General features: G+C 34.7%; 1 non-coding gene across 1 annotated transcript; it reads right to left on the bottom strand.

Annotated features, from left to right (window-relative positions):
* Window positions 1-536: 536 nt before the first annotated feature.
* On the bottom strand, window positions 537-642 carry LOC111820104 (U6 spliceosomal RNA). The gene has a single exon (XR_002823634.1). It is a non-coding gene; the product is annotated as a U6 spliceosomal RNA (small nuclear RNA).
* Window positions 643-22,190: the final 21,548 nt, after the last annotated feature.

Below are 22,190 nucleotides of genomic sequence, written 5' to 3'. Positions count from 1 at the left end.
GTGACTCGGAATCAACAACAACAGCAGATATACAGCAAAAGTTAACTAATACAAGGTAGTTAGGTAGTTATCACATAATACAACCAGATATTGACATAGGCTCTGAGGATAAAGCAACAGATAAAAATGAGCTATATTCCAGAGGTCTTGATTAGCTTCAGCTTCACTTGAATTGGAAAAGCAATCCACAAAAGATTTATACCAATATGCACTTGAAACAACACAGCGTGAACATTTCCATTTGCCATTTCCTTAACAAGTGTGATTTTAGGATTTTTTTTTCCAATTTGATAAATATAAAATTGCATATCATTGCTATTTTAATTTTCATTTTTCTGTTTATTAGTAGTTTTTTTTCCTATTTTATTTTTTATTTATGATTCCTATTCTACAAATAGCTAATTCATGTCCTTTGTCCATCTTACTTTTGGATTCTCTCTCTCTCTTTTTTTTAAAAATTATGCTTTAGGTGAAAGTTTATAGCTCAAGTTAATTTCTCATTCAAAAACAGATACACATATTATTTTGTAACGTTGAAAAATACGGAATGCTTCACAAATTTGTGTGTCACCCTTGTGCAGAGGCCATGCTAATCTTCTCTATATCGTTCCAACTTTAGTATATGTGTTGCCAAGTGAGCAGGGGATTCTTTTTACACTTATTTGTTGTTATTTATGTATACAGATACTAATCTTTCATCAATTAAGTGGGTTGCAAATATTATCCCCCAAATGCATTTTTAATGTTTTTCTAGCTTTGTAATAAACCTTAAAATATGGCACAAGTTCTTCTTCTTGATTCTCCTTCAAAATTATCTCTGCTAATCCAGTTCCTTTCAGCTTCCATTGCATTTGCCTCCATATACATTGTTGTAGTTGCTGTCAAGTTATCTCTGATTCATGGCTACCATATATATAACAGAACAAAGTGATACTAGGTCCTGTGCCATCTTCATGATCATCAGTATGTTTGAATCCATTTTTGTCATTATTGTGTCAATCCAACTCATTGAGGGTTTTTCTTGTTTTCACTGACCCTCTCCTTTACCAAGTATAACGTCTTTTTGTATAGATTGGTCTTTCTTGATGACACGTCCAAAGTAAGCGAGCCGAAGTCTTGCCGTCCTTGCTTCTAAGGAGTATTCTGGCGGTATTTCTTCTAAAACCGATTTGTTCATTCTTCTGGAATTTCATAGTATATTCAATATTCTTCACCAAAACTACAATTTGAATTTATCAATTCTTGGTCTGTCTTCCTTTTTCATTGTGCAGCTCCCCTATGCATATGAGACCATTGAAAAGACTAGGGCTTGGGTCAGGTGCCATCTTTGGTGACATCTTTGCTTTTTAAAACTTTAAAGAGATCTTTTGCAGCAGATTTTCCCAATGCAATATGTTGGTTGATGTCTTGACTGCTGCTTCCATGGACGTTGATTTTGAATCCAAGTAGAATAAACTCCTTGACAATTTTCATTTTTTATCCATTTATCATGATGTCATTATTTATTGGTCCAGTTGTGATGATTTTTGTTTTCTTCACATTCAGGCATAATTCATAATAAAATGAAGCCTGTAGTGTTTGACCTTCATCAGTAAGTGCTTCAGGTCATCATCATTTTATTTTATTAAGCAAGGTTGTGTCATCTGCACATCACAGTTGTTAATGAGTCTTCCTCCAATCCTGATATCATGTTCTTCTTCATATTATTTGTCATATTCTTCTCAGATTATTTGTTCAGCATACAGATTGATTAAGTAAGGTGAAAAAAATACATCCCTGCTGCACATATTTTCCAGTTTTAAGTCCTGCATGTATCCCCTTGTTATGTTGGAACAACTGCCTCTTTATCCATGTACGAGTTCCACAAGAGCACAATTAAGTGTTCTGGAATTTCCAATCTTTGTAACATTATCCGTAATTTGTTATGAACCACACAGCCAAATGTCCTCACTAGTTTGATAAAACACAGACAGATAAACATCTTTTTGGTATTCTTTGCTTTTGGCCAAGATCCAGCTAACATCAGCAGTGATATTCCTCGTTCTATGCCCTCTTCTGAATCTGGTTTGAACTTTTGACAGTTCCCTGTGGATATACAGCTGCAGTAGTTTCTAAATCGTCTTTAAGAAAATCTTGCTAGCATGTAATATTGATGATATTATTCAATAATTTCCACATTCCGTTTGATAACCTTTCTTTGGAATGAACACGAATATGGATTTATGGATTTCTTCCAGTCAGTTGTCCAGGTAGCTGTCTTCCAAACTTCTGGACATAGATGACTAGCATTTTCAATGTTGCATCGGTTTATTGAAGCATCTCAGTTGGTATTCCACCAGTTCCTGGAGTCTTTATTTTTCACCAATGCCTTCAGCAAAGCTTGAATTTCTCCCTTCAGTATCAGTTGTTCTTGACCATGTGCTACCTGTTGAAATGGTTGAATACTGACCAATTCTTTTTGGTACAGTGACTCTGTGTAGTTCTTCCATCGTCTTTATTTTATTTTTTAAAAATTTTGGTGAAAGTATACACAGCTAAAGATACACCATTTCATCAATTTCTACATGTATAATTCAGTGACGTTGGTTACATTTTTCAGATTATGCTACAATTCTGACTATCTTTTTCACATTATTCCACCATCATTATCTTAAACTCACTGCTCACTAAGCTTCCCATCCCACCTTTCAAGTTGCCATTGTTGATTTGATCTCACATAGACAATTAATTAAAAGAGCACAGTGCTCAAAGCGGATGTACTTTACTAATTAAAATAAGCTATTTTTTGGTTCAAAAAACACTTCAGTGTATAGTTTTGGTTTAAGATTTAAAATTTAAAAATTACTTCAGGGCAATAGCTTCAGGGGCTCAACTAGCCTCAATGGCTCCAGAAAGTCTGCACGGACTACAGATGTAGTCAATTTGATTCCTGTATAATCTATCCAGTGAGGTCCATGCATATAATCATTTATTGTGTGGTTGAAAAAAAGCATTTCCAATAAATATGTCATTGGTCTTGCAAAATTCTACCATGTGATCTGCAGTATTATTTTTATCATCAAGTTGTATTTTCCAACTACTAACGTTTCTTCATTTTCAATTTTTTCATTCCAATCACCCATTATTATCAATGCAACTTGATAGCATATTCAATCACTTTCAAACTGAAGCAGGTCACAAAAATCTTCAATTTCTTCATCTTTGGTGTTTGTGGTTGGTGTGTAAATTTGAATAATAGTCATATTAACTGGTCTTCTTTGAAGGCATATGGATATTAACCTATAAGTGACCATATGATACTTCCAGACAGATGTCAAAATGTTCTTTTTAAGAATGAATGCAACACCATTCCTCTTCAATTTGTTATTCGTGGCATAGTAGACGATATGATTGCCAGATTCAAAATAGTCAATACCACTTCGTTTCAGCTCAGTTACGTCTATTGATCTTCAAGCATTCCATTTCTTTTTTGACAACTTCCAATTTTCCTTGATTCACAGGTCGTACAATCCATGTTCTGATTACTAATGGATGGTTGCAGCTTTTATTTCTCATTTTATGTCATGCCACATCAGCAAATGAGAGTCCCAAAGGCTTTACTTCATCTGCATCATTATGTTTGACTTTACTTTGAGGAGGAAGCTCTTTCCAAGTTGTATTTTAGGTGCCATCCAACCTGGGAAGCTCATTTTCCAGCACTAAATCAGACAATATTCTGCTGTCATCCATCAGGAATTCTCTGGCTAATCTTAAGAAGTAGATCACCAGGACTTTCTTCATAGTCTGTGTTAGCATGGAAGCTCAGCTGAAACCTGTCCACCATGGGTGAGCCTGCTGGTATTTGAAACACTGGTGGTATAGCTTCCGATATCATAGCAGCATGCAAGACAACACAGTACAACAAACTGAAGACTTTCATGGGGCTAGGCTGTAGTTATTCAATCAAAAACTAATCTTGGTGTTTCTGTGAAGGATTTTGTAGATGTGACTAATATCTAAAATTAGTTGACTTTAAGAAAAAGAGATTATCCTCCATAAATTGAGTGGTCCTCATTTAATCTGTTGAAAGGTCTTAAGAGCAAAATTCAGGTTTCCCTTAAAAAGACAGGAAAAATATATATACACACACACACATATACACACACACATATGCATACATGCATATATATGTGAGTATATATAATGTGTGTGTGTGTGTGTGTGTGTATATATATATGTAACAATTTTAGTATATCCTGCTAGTTCTCTGGGAGAACCCTACAGATACAGGTTCTTGTTACCATGGCCTGAAGCAGAAGTTTCAAACATTATTATTCATTTTGTAATTATTTTCTAACAAATACATTTAAGGCTATATATTTCCTCTAACCTAAACTTCATCCTGCAAACCTGTTCTTCACCTGTAAATATTTTGTTATTTTCATCAGGATTTCCTATTTGACTCTCTGATTATTTAAAAAGTGTGTCTTTAAATTCCAAACTTATCAAATTTTATTGGTCAACTTTGTAAATACTAATTTCTAATTACAATGTGGTTTTTTTAGATAATTTGGTCTACATGATATTGTTTATTTTGTATTTATTTAAACATCTTTATTGCCTCATACAAGGTCATATAAGTGCTCAAAAATAATGCTTATCCTCTATTAGATACAAATTTTTATAAATATCTATTGGATTAAGCTTACTAATTGTGTTGTTCAATTCTGGTACATCTAAAGTAACTTTTTCTTGGCATAATTCATCAATTTCTGAGACACGTAGCTTAAAATTTTATACTATGATAAGGAGTATATCAATCTCTTGTAATTATTTGCTTCTTGGCTTCATGTACTTTGAATGTATATAGTTAGTGGTATGAGGTTCAAGATTGCTAATGTATTCTGACAAATTATTCTATTTACTTTTAAGCACAATTATTTTTGCCTGTATCAATGATTTTCTGATATCAATATATCTTTTTTAATATGTCATTTAACAACTAAATTAAAGTTTAAAAATTAAGGAATAACAATAATTTTCTATTTTAGTTTAGTTTTATTGTGAGGAGAGCCCTAGTGGTGCAGTGGTTAAGTGTTTGGCTGCTAACAAAAGGTTGGCAGTTTGAATCCACCAGCCTCTCCTCGGAAACCCCATAGCGCAGTTCTGCTTTGTCCTACAGGATCGCTATGAGTTGGAATTGACTTGACAGCAATGGGTTTGGTCTGAACATATATTGCAGAATATATGGTAAAAGAAGTATGAATTTGTAAGCAGGGTTACAATAGAATGTATATGAAAATAAAATTGTAACTATTAAAGTGCTTTTAAAGGATAAAAATACTTTACCAATACTAGATATCATTGGTTCTAAATTTGAGTTATTGTCCTTTGGTCAACAAAACCACAAACCCACATTGGTAATTACAGGAAATAGGAGCAAGTGGAGTTACCAATCTGCTAAAAAAAAAAAAAAAACTTAAAAAAATCCATTCCAAAAATGAAAAATTCTTACAATGACTGTGTAAATTCATACAGTAAGCCATTAAAGGGTAAATTAAAGAGAATTGACTAGAGAATCTCATTTTCTTTAGGTATATTTCTTTGATTTTTGTGAGGAAGTATTTAGGTGATTTTTGTCATTAGTGACTAATTATCTGTTCATATATTTTGTCTATTTTTATTCATGTATTCATCTATTTTGTTATTAATTATTACATTTTTATAAGAAATATTATTAAACAGTTATGATTATATGCATTACATTCTCTAATTTTTAATTTTCCTTTTAACATTCATCATAACTTCATAGTATATATCAATTCTAATATTTCATTCAAAATATCATTTTTTCTTTTATGCATGCAGTATCTTCCTGGAATCTAAAACTTTCGTTTTCTTCTAGTAATTTTATGGTTGCCCCTCTGTTTTCCTTTTAACTCTTTAATCATCTAGAATGTATCATTTCCCCAAATACACTTTACTTTCTAATTTAATCCAGGTGAATTTTATCATATTCTATATATAAATGTGGCCAAATCTATCTTTCTGCTTTCTACTTGGTTCTATGAATCAGTAAGTCCTTGTGCTATACTAAACTATTTTTATGATCTTGACATTCTAATACCATTTTGATATTAACAGGTACAAATTACCTTCCATTATTCTCTTATTTTCAGAATTTGTGGGATGTTATAATCATTAATTTTTCAAGATGACCTTTAGAAACATTTTTAAAACTTACCAAAAACATCTATTCATATCTTGACTGGAATTATATCATATTATAAATTTTACTAAATGGAGAATTAACATTTTTCAGTGTTGTGTCTGGGTATGTGTCTCCATGTACTCATTATTTTTGGTCGTTTTTTCCTGCATATATTGCATATCTTACATTTCTTATTAGGATCATTCCTACATATTTTATATTTATTATTGCCTAGTAGTAGGGTAACCATATAGGTCATTATCCAAACCAACAGACTTTAATAGTGAAAGAGAACACTATTATTAATTACTCTAGAGTATCAGACATAAATGAAATCACAGCTATTAATAACAAAGTATTTTTCCATTTTATTTTCCATCAGGATAATGTGACTAAAGAAGGAAAACAATGGATTATGTGTACGTATGCATTTTTTTTAACAAGCTGAACTCGCCACCTCTATTGTTAATTGTAATGATCTTGGTGGATTCTCTTAATTTCTCAGCGTGTCAAATATGCCACATATAATACTTTTGAAGCTATTGTTTTTAATAATTACATGCCTGATTAATTTTTCTTAACGTATTGTATTACCTGGAGCTTCCAGAAAAATATTAAATAACATTATTGAAAGAATTTTTTAATCCATGACTTTATTGGTACCACCATTAGCATAAAATCATTTTGAAATTAATGTATGATTTCATGTTAAGAGAGAATCCTTCCCTTTCTTTCTTCCCCCTCCCCTTTGGTAAATAATCATTTAATTGATATATAACATACATAAGGAACAATACACGGAATTGTATGTATGTAGCTCAGTGAAATTGCACGTCCAAGTAACCAGCACCATAACAAGATAGGGAACATTTCCAACTCTCTAAAAGAATCCTAGCATCTCCCCTCCTTCTACTATGTTTTCACACAAAAGAAACAAATATCCTGTCTTATTTCACTGGCAGTGGGTTGAATAATGGCCTCTCAAAATGTATGTCCTAACAGAACCTTAGAATGTGACTGTATTTGGAAATTGGGTCTTTGTCGATGTGATTAGTTAAGATGAGGTCATACGAGATAAAGGTAGATTCTAAATCTGATGACTTGTGTCATTTTAAGAGAAGGAAAGGACACATGGAAATACACACAGAGAAGAATTAATGTAAATGTGGAGGCAGAGATTGGAAAGATGTGTGTACAAAGAATGCCCAGAATTGCCAACAAACATTAGAAGCTAGGAAAGGCATGGAAGAGATTCTCCCCCAGGGCCTTCAAAAGGAAACAACCCTACTGACACCTTAATTTTAAATTTTTGATATCCTGGACTGTGAGAGAATATATTTCTATTGTTTTAAGTCTCTAAGCTGGTGGTAACTTGTTATAGCATCTCTTGGAAACTAATACAACACTATATATTCACTTCTCAGATAAATAGATGGTAGATGAGAGATGAGAGATACACCGATTAGACAGACAGAATGTTGTTGATTATGTTGTTAGGTGCCCTCAAATCAGTTCTAACACATAGCGACCCTATGTACAATAGAACAAAACACTGCCCAATCTTGCGCCATCCTCACAATCGTTGCTGTGTTTGAGCCCATTGTTGCAGCCACTGTATCAATCCATCTCATTGAGGGTCTTCCTCTTTTTCGCTGATTCTCTGCTTTAACAAACATGATGTCCTTCTCCAGTGACTGGTCCCTCCTGATAACATGGTCAAAGTATGTAAGACGAAGTCTCACCATCCTAGCTTCTAAGGAGCATTCTGGCTGTACTTCTTCCAAGACAGATTGATTTGTTATTCTGATAGTCCACGATATATACAATATTGTTCGACAACACCATAATTCAAAGGCATCAATTTTTCTTTGATCTTCCTTATTCATTGTCCAGCTTTCCCATGCATATGAGGTGATTGAAAATGCCATGGCTTGGGTCATGTGTACCTTAGTCCTCAAAGTGACATCTTTGTTTTTTAAAGAGGTCTTTTGCAGCAGATTTGTCCAATGCCATATTAGGTCATTGGATTTCTTGACTGCTGCTTCCATGGGCGTTGATTGTGGATTCTAGTAAAATGAAATCCTGACAATTCAATACTTACTCTATTTAACATGATTTTGCTTATTGGTCTAGTCATGAGAAGTTTAGTTTTCTTTATGTTGATGTGTAATCCATACTGAAAGCTGTGGTCTTTGATCTTCATCAGTAAGTGCTTCAAATCCTCTTTACTTTCAGCAAGAAAGGTTGTGTCATCTGCATATCACAGATTGTTAATGAGTCTTCTCCAATCTTGGTGCTGTGTTCTTTTTCATATAGTCCAACTTCTCAGATTATTTGCTCTGCATACAGATACAGTATGGTGAAAGGATACAACCCTGATGCACACCTTTCCTGATTTTAAAACATGCAGCATCCCCTTGTTCTGTCCAAATGGTTGTCTCAGTTTATGTACAGGTCTCAATTTAGCACATTTAAGTATTCTGGAATTCCCATTCTTCCCAATATTATTCATAATTTGTTATGAGCCACAGCGTTAAATGCCTTTGCATAATCAATAAAACACAGGTAAACATCTTTCTGATATTATCTTCTTTAAGCCAAGATTCATCTGACATCAACAGTAATATCCTTTCTTCCCCATACTCTTCTAAATCCAGCTTGAATTTCTGGCAGTTCCCTGTTAATGTACTGTTACAGCAGTTTTTGAATTATCTTCAGCACAGTTTTACTTGCGTGTGATATTAATGATACTGTTAGATAATCTCTACATTCTGTTGGATCACCTTTCTTTGGAATGGGCATAAATACAGATCTCTTCCGGTTGGTAGGCCAGGTAGCTCTCTTCCAAATTTCTTGGCATAAAGGAGTGGGCACTTCCAATGTTGCATCCATTTGTTAACATGCTTAATCGGTATTCCTGCAATTGATAAATTCCTGGAGTCTTGTTATTTGTCAATGCCTTCAGTGCAGCTTGGACTTCTTCCTTCAATACTATCAGGTCTTGATCCTATGCTACCTGTTGAAATGGTTGAATATTGACCGATTCTGTTTGCTATAGTGCCTCTGTGTATTTCTTCCATCTTTTTTTACAGCTGAGTAATATTTCATTTTATGTATATACCACAATTTTTGTTTGTTTATCTGTTGATGGACATTTGTTTCCACATTTTGGCTATTTTGAAAATTGTGGTAATGGACATTGGTGTACAAGTTTCTGTTTGCATTCCTACTTTCAAATCTTTTGGTTATATACCTAGGATTGCTTTTGCTAGATCATATGGTTGTTCTATGTTCTTTGTTCAACTTATTGAGAAACTGCCAAACTGTTTTCCACAGTGGCTGTACCATTTTGCATTCCCACCAGCAACGGGTGAGGGTTCCAATTTCTCCATATACATGCCAACACCTGTTTTTTGGGGAGTTTTTTGTTTGTTTTTTATCATGGCTGTTCTTTAGGGGCTGAGGTGGTATCTCCTTGTGGTTTTTATTTGCATCTCACTAATGTCTAATGGAGGAGCCCTGGTGGCACAGTGATTAAAGTGCTTGGCTGCCAACCAAATGTCAGCGGTTTGAACCCACCAGCTGCTCCTCAGGAGAGAGATGTGGCAATTTGCATCTGTAAAGATTTACAGCTCTGGAAACCCCATGGGGCAGTTCTGCTCCGTCCTATAGTGTTGCTATGAGTCAGGATTGATTCGATGGCAACAGTTTTTTTTTTTTTTTTTTTTTAATGGCTAATGATGTTGAGCATCTTTTCACGTACTTGTTGGCCATTTGTATATCCTCTTTGGTTAAATGTCTGCTCCAGTCCTTTGCCTATTATTATTATTGTTTTTAATTGAGTTGTTAGTGTTTTTTTTGTTGTTGAGTTGTAGAAGTTTTATTTATATACTTTGGATATTAGACTCTTATCAGACATATGATTCTTGAAATTTTTCTCCCCATCTGTAGGTTGTCTCTTCACTTTGTTGATGAAGTCCTTTGATGAAGAAAAGTATTTAATTATTACAAAGTCACATTTATCTATTTTTTCTTTTGCTGCTATTCTTTGGTTACCATATGTATTAATCCGTTGTTAAAAACTTGGACCTGTAACCAATTATTTTTGGTACAATGACTCTGTGTATTCCTTCCATCTTCTTTTGATGCTTCATACATCTTGCAATATTTTCTCAATAGAAACCTTCAGTATTACAACTTGAGGCTTTAAGTTTTCTTCAGTTCTTTCAGCTTGAGAAATCCCAAGCATGTTCTTCCCTTTTGGTTTTCTATCTCCAGGTCTTTGCACATTTCATTATAATACTTTACCTTGTCTTTGCGAGCCACACTTTGAAATCTTCTGTTCAGCTCTTTGACTTCATTTCTTCTTTTCTCTTTAGGTACTTTACATTCAAGAGCAAGTATCAGAGTCTCTTCTGGCACCCATTTTGGTCTTTTCTTTCTTTCCTGTCTTTTAAATGACCTTTTTTCTTTCTTCTCATATGATGTCTTTGATGTCGTTCCACAACTCCTCTGGTCTTCAGTCATTTGTGTTCAGTGCATCAAATCTATTCTTCAGATGGTCTCTAAATTCAGGGGGGATATACTGAAGGTTGTACTTTGGCTCTCAATAGACAGGTAGATAAATTTCACAGTATGTGTTATTTGTCTTGATTCTTTATAATGCAATGCTATGTCTATTAGTTTCACTAAAGTTTGTATAACAATAGTTAATTCATTCCCAGAAGTCCTGTATAATGAACGTTCCTCAGTTTATTTATTTATTCTATTTGTCTGATGGCCATGTAGGTTGTTTCCATTTGGGATGTAGTACCAATATTTCTGCTATGAATATTCTTGTGCAGATCTTCTAGTATATATATACTTTTTTGTTTTAAATCTACCTAAGAAATTAATTACTGGATCATAGAGTAGGCGTATGTTCAGCTTCAATGGGTACTATCAAATAGTTTTTTGTCAAAGTGGTTGTATCAATTAACATTTCCTAGTAGTGAATGTGTGTACCAGCTGATCCAGAACCTTACCTATACTTGTTTTAATTTGCTAATTTTCTCTTTAACTTTAGCTATTTTGATAGGTGTGTTGAAGCGCATCATGATAAATTTTAATTTTAATTTGTAACTCCCAGTTGAGAAATAAAGGTGAGTACTTTTTTATATTTAGTCATTTGTAGCAAATGATATATGTAGCAAATATCTTCCATTCTGTAACTAGTCTTTTTAATCTCTTAAAATCTTTTAATGTGTTTTGAGGAACAAAATACTTTACCCCTTGAGTTCACATTACCTTGGCAGGTTTCCATTGCCTTCATATAAATTGTTTCTAACTCTTCTAATTGTCATTGTCAAGAGCACTGTTATGTCACAAATTATTCCACAGCCAGAATTAGAAGTGCTATCTTATCATTCTTAATAAACTGAGATTATTGTGTCAAAAATGGAGTTTGGATTTTATCAAGTAATTTTCTAGGGTCTATTGAGATAACATTTGATCTTTGTTTTTACGTTTTGAAAATGTACTTAAACTTGTATTTTTAAAAGTATGAATGTTATAAATAAAACCATATGTATTGAATTCCTCTATTAAATATAGATAAATGAGTAAACATTTACCTCTTCTTGCTTTCCTCTCACATCTTTTATTTTGTATGTGATTTTAGCCTGGTTTATTATTACCAAATATTTTAATAGAAATTGTTTCTTGGAACTATTAGTTTTGTACTTGCGTGCTATTCTGTAGCCATATTTAGTGACCATAAAATTAGTTTTATTTTCATTAATGATGAGAAATTGACAACATATTTTTAAATCTTTGCTGAAAAACTAAACCCTGATTATATTCTAAAGAACTCACACGGTAGCAAGTCACAAAGTCGAAGAGAGCTGGAGAAGAAACAAAAGCAAATTTGAGATACAAATATATTTGGGGGCATCATAAACCCTAAAGTGGAGTGATAAATGACATGTTGCTACCTAAGTGACTATAATAGGGGGTATTGGTAATATCTGACAAATTAGTGTGAGGGTGAAGAATGGGGCTGAAAATTGAGTGATTGCTTGAAAATCTATATACATAGCTGTTAGAATCACAGACCTCTCTCCTACACTTGCACATAGATTAGCAGTCTACCCTTAGGGAGACACATCATTGTGAAGTTTCAGAATATACGAATAAAAACAAGCTGAAAGTCTCAGAGAGAAATATCGAAACCTATACTAAGCTACAGGCACCAGAAGGGAAACAGCAACACTTAATACCAGAGGAAAATAACACCAAACTTTCAAGATTCTAAGGAAAATGATTTTTGATGTACAGTTCTCCATTTAAGCTAACTGCAAATAAGATGTGAGGATAGAATACTGTCAATTTCAGACACACAAGAAAACAAAATTATATTTTTCAAAGACTGTTTCTTTGGAAGCACCTAGGAAATGTAAAGCATAGAGAAGGACTTGGATCTGGAGATACAAATAACATGAGAAAGTTTAAGATGACAGATTGAAGGAAGAAAGGCCTCCGTGATTAAATAATAATAATAATAATAGTAAAAGGAAAAGAAAGAGCATACTATCTAATATGTATGTGTATTTGGAAAATTTATTGTTAAGCTTTTGGCAGATCTATTTCAGTCTTAGGGAAAAATCACAATATCTATATAGAAAAATTAAAAATGAAATAATAAAGCAATTATTACATCCAGGAAAGCAACATTTCATGATAAAGGAAAAATAGCCATGGTATACTACTTGGCTCAACAGGGAATAATATTTGCATAATCATAATAATATAAAGACTGATTATTTAACAAAAAGTTGTGAAATTTATGGTGGAGAAATGGGAGAAGGAGAGAAAAGAATTAATTTCTCAGTGCTAACAACAAGAAACCAATAAATAATATCTCTCTTTTTTTTTAAATTAAAAGCATGTTATATAGAAATGTGGATTAAAATACCAAAAGAAACAGCCTCAAGAACTGAAAGCAGTTATCTTTGTAAAGGGACTATGAGACTGAGAGAATGGAGCAGGAGATTGCTGCTTTTGGTTATGAGTGTTTTAGCATTAATTAACTTTTGTTTTCATAATGGGAATGCAATAAATTAATAAAAATAAAATTAATTAGTACTCACTAACATGAATTTGCTATATTTAAGTGATAGCAATGATTATTACAATTTTATGAGATTTTTGATTGTGGCTCACTGCGCTGTTGTTTGAAATGTCTCCAGGTAGCGAGGTGTATGAGTTTTCAACCATCTGTATACTTTCATACCCAAGCAATTCTTTCTGAATCCTTGAGAGGAGAATAAATAAGCTAGACAAAATGGCATAGATTTTATTTTAAGGCTAAAGTTTGAGAGAAGTTTGATAAATTACTTTTGAATTTGTAGGTAAGCTGTTTTTGTTTGTTGGCTTGTCTGTGTAGGTTTTTGTTCACATGTCTTGGCCTGCATGTTTCTACTATCTTTTAAATCTTTGATATTCAAAATTATGTCCTGACTGTATCTAGGTATGGCTCTCTTTTCATTAATTTTCCTTAGCACACAGTGAGCTTTGTGAGGTGCAAGCTCAGGACTAGCATATGAAAGGCACTCTTTTCTTTTCTCCAAGCCAAGGTGTATTTCTATATTGCTTTGATTTTTTGAAGTGACCATAGGTGAGGTAGTAGAAAGGGATTCGTGCCTGTGAGTTTGTCACCATTATGTCCACTAATGTAGGCATCCTTAATTTCCCTACCTTAAGGCCAGTCCCCTTCTTTGCTGACCATTGATCAGGTGAAGAGTAAGGTTGCTATGAAAGAAATGTGCATCCTAATTGTGAAGATAACCACTTCTGTTGTGCTTCTGATTCCTTCCCCTCTCCCTTGTGGGTTACTTATTCCCTCGCTTACATTTTACTCTCTTGGTATCTCCATAGGCTTTCTTCTCTTGGGACACAGACATGCATAGATATCCCTTATTCCAGCATTCTGGCAAGAGGTGAGTGTGCTACTGAAAGGAAATCTATAGGGACTTTCTGTAATGAGAACAATACTTTCGAAAGGAAATAAGTACACCCTAATTCACTTGTTTGGTGAAAATCATAAAAATAGATTTAATTAAACAAAGAGAGATACAAACTCATAAAATTATGTACATAGATATTGGTTATAATTTGAGACATCATAGAGAAAAGGTAGAATATTTCATAAAAATCAGAGAACTCTCATTTTAATAAGTAAAAAAGAATTACCCTAGAAACTACTATAAACTTAATTTTACTATCAGGATATGCTAACATAATGCAGTAAAAATCTTATTAATTCTTAACACAGGGGACCCAGAGAGGAGGATAAAAACAGAATTGCAATTAACATGCTTGAGATTACCTAAAATACATATTAAAGTTAGACCGTCTAGATATCTGGGAATTAGCAGTCCTTTTTCTATCTTAAATAAACCAATATTGGATTAATAAGGTTTCCAGTAAAGCAAAAACAAAGTTACAAATTCATGGAAGAAAATATTTCTTATTTTCTTCAAAAAGCATGGCTTTTTGAATAAAAAATTTGTATAAGAAGTATGACTTCATAACAGACTTGTCATTGTACGGTGCTGTCCCAATTATCTCATAGCAAAATAAAGACTCTGAAATTCAACACTTTTTATTATCAAAAAAACCTCTAACACCAAAGAGTTTTCTAGCAAAAGTAACGAGTATCTTAAACAGGAAAATTTCCTAAAGATATCATAATGGTATTCAATGCAATGTGCTTGAGATACGTCACTGCAAGACGAAAATAATTGTGCTCATCGGGTAAAACACACTGCCCCAGAACAAGAACTGGAGGAGTGACAGGAAACAAAAATAGAAGAAACAAAAATGACTTTAATATAGGATGATTGTTAGGGATTCATATTTCACAGGACCTGATTCTTAAAATCTTTCATAAGTGGCTCATTATGATATACTGAAGAATTACTGAGGCAATTACATGATTAAAATGTTTTTTGAGTCAAAAACTAGTATTAAAAAAAGAAATGCTTTCAAAGGGAGAAAAAAGAAAACCAAAGGCACAAGGGAAAGATAAGTCCAAAGAAACTAGTGGACCATAACTACCACAACCTCCACCAGACTGAGTCCAGCACAAGTAGGTGGTGCCCAGCTACCACCACTGACTATTCTGACATAGATCACAGTAGACGGTCCCGGACAGAGCTGGAGAAAAAGGTAGAACAAAATTCTAACTCATAAAAAAAAAAAAAAAAGACCAGACTTACTGGCCTGATAGAGACTGGAGAAACCCCCAGAGTATTGACCCCAGTCACCCTTATAGCTCAGTAATGAAGTCATCCTGAGGTTCACACTTCAGCCAAAGATTAGACAGGCTCATAAAGCAAAACGAGACTAAACAAGCACACGAGCCCAGGGGCAAGGACAAGAGGCAGGATGGGACAGGAAAGCTCGTAATGGGGAACCCAAGGTCAAGAAGGGGAGAGTGTTGACAAGTTGTGGGGTTAGCAACCATGGTCACAATATGTATATTCATTGTTTAATGAGAAACTTGTTTGCCCTGTAAACCTTCATCTAAAGTACAATAAAAAAAGAAAGATGGAAGGAATAAATTTGAAAATTCCATGAATTTTATCTGGCTAAAAAATACATAACAACACATTGGAGTCATAAGTCTAGTGAAATTAAACAAAAATTAGAGAATTAGACAGGGAGTCAATATAAGTGTATTAACTCCTTGAAATGCATAGGGGCATTCAGAAATTGTTCTTTTTTGACATTAATAACTTGAGAGTTATAGCTTAGGTATTAATTTGATAATCTTATTCTATCACTAGTGAGTTAAAAGTAGAATATCTTCCAACATGCTATAGACACTTGAAGTACACAAATTACAGTGTATAGCTGTGCTATCCAGTACAATAGACACTAGCCACACATGGCCTTGAGCTCTTGAAATATGGCTAGTCTAAATTGAGATGGTTCTTATAAATGCAAAATACACTCTGGACTTTGAAGACTTATTAAAACAACAGCAACAAAAATGTAAAATATCTTATAATTTGATGATTAAATTTGAAATGAAATTATTTTTAATATATTGGGTTAAATTAAAAAAAATTGTTTAAAATTAATTTCACCAGTTTCATTTTATGTCCTTAATATGCTATTAGAAGAAGTTAAACTGCATATGCATCTTGCATTATATTTCTTTTGGACAGTGCTGACTTAAAGAGATCAAATAAATAAAAACAAATAGCTATGAACTATAAAAAAGCAAATACATGCTATAATATGGCAGAAATAAAGATAGTAAATATAAAGGGTAAATGTCAAATAGCAAATTCTCTCCAATGGTGATAAAAAATCATCTAATAATAAGCGGTTTTCGTGAGACACAATCAGAATGAGCAAACCATAATAAATAAAAAAAATTAGAGTACAAAAGGATTTACTGGAAACCCTGGTGGCATAGTGGTTAAGAGCTAAGGCTGCTAACCAAAAAGTTGGCAGTTCGAATCCACCAGACACTTTTTGGAAACCTTAAGGGCAGTTCTACTCTGTCCTATAGGGTCGCTATGAGTCAGAATTGACTCGACAGCAATGGGTTAAAAGGATTCATTAGGCAAACGTAATGTAACGAGACCATCTCAAGAATAGATTTGATGCACTGAACACTAATGACAGAAGACCAGACGAGCTGTGGAATGACATCAAGGTCATCATACATGAAGAAAGCAAGAGGCCATTTAAGACAGGAAAGAAAGAAAAGACCAAAATGGATGTCAGAAGAGACTGAAACTTGCTCTTTAACATCGAATAGCTAAAGCAAAAGGAAGAAATGATGATGTAAAACAACAGAAGAGTTCAAAGGGTGGCTCAAGAAGACAAAATATTATAATGACATGTGCAAAGAGCTGGAGATAGAAAACCAAGGGGGAAGAACACGCTTGGCATTTTTCAAGCTGAAAGAACTGAAGAAAAAATTCAAGCCTCGAGTTGCAATAGTGAAGGTTTCTGTGGGGAAAATATTAAACGATGCAGGAAGCATCAAAAGATGATGGAAGGAATACACAGGGTCATTATACCAAAAAGAATTGGCCAATTTTCAACAATTGCAAGAGGCAGCATATGATCAGGAGCCAATGGTACTGGAGGAAGAAGTCCAAGCTGTACTGAAAGCATTGGTGAAAAACAAGGCTCCAGGAATTGACAGGATATCAATTGAGATGTTTCAACAAACTGAAGCAGCACTGGAGGTGCTCACTTGTCTATACCAAGAAATTTGGAAGACAGTTACCTGGACAACCAACCGGAAGAGATCCATATTTATGCCTATTCCCAAGAAAGGCAATCCAACCAAATGCGGAAATTATCAAACAATATCATTAATATCATACACAACTAAAATTTTGCTGAAGATCATTCAAAAGTGGCTGCAGCAGTATGTCGACAGGGAACTGCCAGAAATTTAGGCCTAATTCAGAAGAGGACGTGGAACCAGAGATATCATTGCTGATGTCAGAGGGATCCTGGCTGAAAGCAGAGAATACCAGAAAGATGTTTGCTGTTTACCTGTGTTTTATTGACTATGCTAATGCATTAGACTCTATGGATCATAACAAATAATGGATAACATTTTGAGGAATGGGAATTCCGGAACACTTAATTGTGCTCAGGAGGAACCCATACGTAGATCAAGAGGCAGCTGTTTGGATAGAACAAGGGGATACTGCGTGGTTTAAAGTCAGGAAAGGTGTGCGTCAGGGTTGCATTCTTTCACCATACCTATTCAATCTGTATGCTGAGCAAATAATCTGAGAAGCTGGGCTATATGAAGAAGAATGGGGCATCAGGATTGGAGGAAGACTCATTAACAACCTGCATTATGAAGATGACATAACCTTGCTTGCTGTAAGTGAAGAGGACTTGAAGCACTTACTGATGAAGATCAAAGACCACAGTCTTCAGTATGGATTATACCTCAAAATAAAGAAAACAAAAATCTTCACAACTGGACCAGTAAGCAACATTATGATAAACAGAGAAAAGATTGAAGTTGTCAAGGATTTCATTTTACTTGAATCCACAATCAACACCCATGGAAACATCGGTCAAGAAATCCAAAGACACATTGTATTGGACAAATCTGCTGCAAAAGACCTCTTTAAAGTGTTGAAAAGCAAACATATCACCTTGAACACTAAGGTGCGCCTGACCCAAACCATGGTATTTTCAATAGCATCATATGCATGCGAAAGCTGAACAGTGAATAAGGAAGACCGGAGAAGAATTGACACCTTTGAATTGTGGTGTTGGGGAAGAATATTGAATATACCATGGAATGCCAAAAGAATGAACAAATCTGCCTTGGAAGAAGTACAACCAGAATTCTCCTTAGAAGCAAGGATGGTGAGACTACGTCTTACATACTTTGGACATGTTGTCAGAAGGGATCAGCCCCTGGAGAAGATTATCATGCTTGGTAAGGTAGAGGATCAGTGAAAAGAGGAAGATCCTCAATGAGACGGATTGACACAGTGGCTGCAACAATGGACTCAAGCATAACGATTGTGAGCATGGTGCAGGACCGGGTAGTATTTCGTTCTGTGGTACATAGGGTCGCTATGAGTCGGAAACAACTCGATGGTGCCTAACAACAACAACAATGTAACATAGACGTCTCACTTGACAATATGACGAGAGAAAAATAGTTTCAAAATATATTCCCAGACTGTAGTGCTTAAATATCCATTTATCCACACTGAGAACAAGTCCTATCTAAACCTAATTCTCCTATCCTCTATCTCTTTGTAAATACGAGAACAACCAGCTCTTGCTTGTTTTCTGCTGGTCTTTGTCATATCAGTGTCCATGCTTTGGGTAGAGCTCTGAGAGATCACTTTGACCAGGGTCTGATCACCAACTATGCTAGAATATCTAATATGTCCCTGCTTAGAGATTTAGGCACGAACAACTGGAGAGAACACAAAGTTAGTCTGAGCCACAAAAAGTGAAAACAGTTGTAAACTGTTTTGTAAACTGTTTTTGTAAACTGTTTTGGATTCCCAACAGATGTCAGTGAGAGAGGAGCATACCTAGTCAGGAGAAAGCAGAACTAGTCTCGCAGACAATCTAGAGGCCACAGTTTTAATCTAGTCCTTAATTCATGACTAAAACAGGCAATCCCAGGATATCACTAGTTTTCCCACAGATGCTGACTTCTTTCTACTTGCTTTAAAGACTATCCTGTAAGCTGTAGCCTAAAAGCTCTATATCCACCTAGCCATGTTAAGCTTCACATTGACTGTCCTGCAGGACATAGATGGCAAAAGCCATGTTCAGATATCAGTCAATCAGATGGTGCAGAGGTCACCCCAACTCATTCTATGAGTCCAATGTATTGTCATAGTAAATTTGAGCTTTTAACTCATGCATCAAAAACTATTGTTTCTGTCATAATAGAAAACCAAAAAAGCAAACCTGTTGCAGTTGAGTCCATTCTGACTCACAGCAACCCTATAGAACAGAGTAGAACTGCCCCATAGGTTTTCCAAGGAGTGGCTGGTGGATTTGAACTGCTAACCTTTTGGTTAGCAGCTGAGCTCTTTTGGTTAGCACTGTGCCACCAGGGCTCCTCTGCCATAGTAGATGAGTCAAATATAAAAACAGATTCATGGGCGCATATTGGCATCTCTTTTCTATGACATCATAGAGAAGTCAAAGATTGTAAAAGCAGTAATAAAAAAAAGAGGTTGGTGGTTTTGAGATTTAGATCTGCCATACCATTGGTCAAAAAACTTTCCCAGGGATTGGAATTTGAGGAAAGCAGTACTCAGGCTCAGTCTAGCTCAATGGAATGCCCTAGACTCAATACATACCTTCCTAATGGTTCTCAAGACAATTAGAATATCTTACCTAAACCTCATGGATAAGGCCATCTGTACCGACATCTCCGAGATACAAGATACATTTCCACTTGAGCTAAAATGCTGTGTGGAAAGAGGACATATGGCAGTGCCTGCATAACTCTTGAGTCTTTCCCAGATCACCTCTCAAAAATAGTCTGGGGAAAAAAAAAGCCATATTTAAGATTTTCACCAAATGTGGTAACAAAATGTCACAAAAACCTACAAACTGGTGGGGTGAGCACTGTCAACATCAAGAGTGGCACTGGAGCAGTAGCTGTTTAGAAGTAAATAGAGGAAAGACCAACAGGGCATCTAATGCGCCTGAGACAGGAGAGCCCCAGAATTACCCATAAGTGTTCACTAGAAAATGACATGGACCAACTTGAGTACATTTGCTAAAAATGAGAGAATGTTTTGCCCACTCTAATTCATGGGTTAAGTATGCAGGGGTCACAATAAAGTCTAAAGTAGTTAGAGCAGTCTGGGCTCTCTGAACCCTTAAAGAAACCAGCCAGCATAAGCTCTCTTTGAGGAAAAAGACTCTCACAGAATAGATGTGCTGAAAATATAATCTAAATTGGGTAGGACAAAGGCACTAGGGGCAAAGGGAAGAGATGATCCAGATAAAAGAGGTAGAGGAACGGAGAAAGAAGACCTCTGTAGAGTGTAATTTGGCAATATCTAGAAAAATTACACATGCACTACATTATATATGCAACCTGTTAGTAAAATTGCATATCTTTATTTATTTATTTATTTTAAAGCAAAAAAAAAAAAAAGTTTTATTTGCAATGTATTCAGAAGGACAAAAGTGGGAAGCTGACAAGCATGCTGCCAGAGCTAGAACGTCTGCCTGAATCCGAAGAATATTACCGAGTAGGCAAGACTGGGAAAATGGACAAGCATGCTGCCACAACCATGTCAGCCAGAGTCCGTAAAATTGTATATCTTTAAACTAGCAATTTTACTTCTAGGAATCTATAGCCCAGATACATTGGAAAAAATGTGAATGATATATCTGTAAGACTACAACAAGACACTGAGACACTTTTTATAATAGCAACAGACTCAAAAAAACTCAAATGTCCATATACATAGAAGGGTTAAATAAACTCTGGTGCACTGACAAAGGGGAACACTTACAGCTTTAACAAGAAATAAGAGCAAGATAGATCACATTATGGGCCATAATATTCACCTTAACGAATTTGAAAGGATAGATATCATGCAGGGTATGTTCTCATACCACATGGGATTAAAGTAGAAATCAATAACAAAACAATAGCTGGAAATCCCCAAATATTTGGAGATTAAATAACGTGCTTCTAAGTAACACATGGGTCTAAGAAGTCTCAAGAGAAATTGAAAAATATATTTTTAAATTAAGGAAAGTGAAAATACAACATATCAAATTTGTGGGATGCAGCAAAAGCAATATTCAGAGAAAAATGTATAACATGAAATGCACACATATTAGAAAAGACAAAAGATCTAAAATTAATCATTGAAGTTTCCACCTTAGGAAACTAGAAAAAGAATAATTTGAGCCTAAAGAAAGTAAATAATGGAACTTATAGCAGATTTTTTTTTTTTAAATTGAAAACAGGAAGAATATAGAAAATCAATGGAACTGTCTTATCTAGTGCTGCTATAACAGAAATACCACAAGTGGGTGGATTAGCAATTAGAAATTTATTTTCTCACAGTTTAGGAGGCTAGAAGTCCAAATTCACGGTGCCGGCTCTAGGGGAAGGCTGTCTCTCTCTGTCAGTTCTAGAGGAAGGTCCTTATCCCTTCCTTGCTTCTGCTCCTGGGTAATCTTCATGTGGCTTGGCATGTGCCTTCCCCCATCTCTGCTTGCTCCTTTTACATCTTCTTAGAGATTGACTCAAAACACACCCTACACTAATCTGTCTCATTAACATAACAAAGACAACCTATTCACAAATGGGGTTATAACCACAGGCACAGCGGTTAGGATTTACAACACATATTTTAGGAGGAAACAAAATATGTGTAATTTTGCTAGATATTGCCAAATTCAATCCACAACAGGAACTAAAGCTGATTCTTAGGAAAGAACAAGAAAATTGATAAAC

The sequence above is a fragment of the Trichechus manatus genome, unplaced genomic scaffold (assembly GCF_000243295.1).
Source record: "Trichechus manatus latirostris isolate Lorelei unplaced genomic scaffold, TriManLat1.0 scaffold00026, whole genome shotgun sequence".
Taxonomy (NCBI): Eukaryota; Metazoa; Chordata; class Mammalia; order Sirenia; family Trichechidae; genus Trichechus; species Trichechus manatus.
This window is presented reverse-complemented; position numbering and strand designations above follow the sequence as displayed.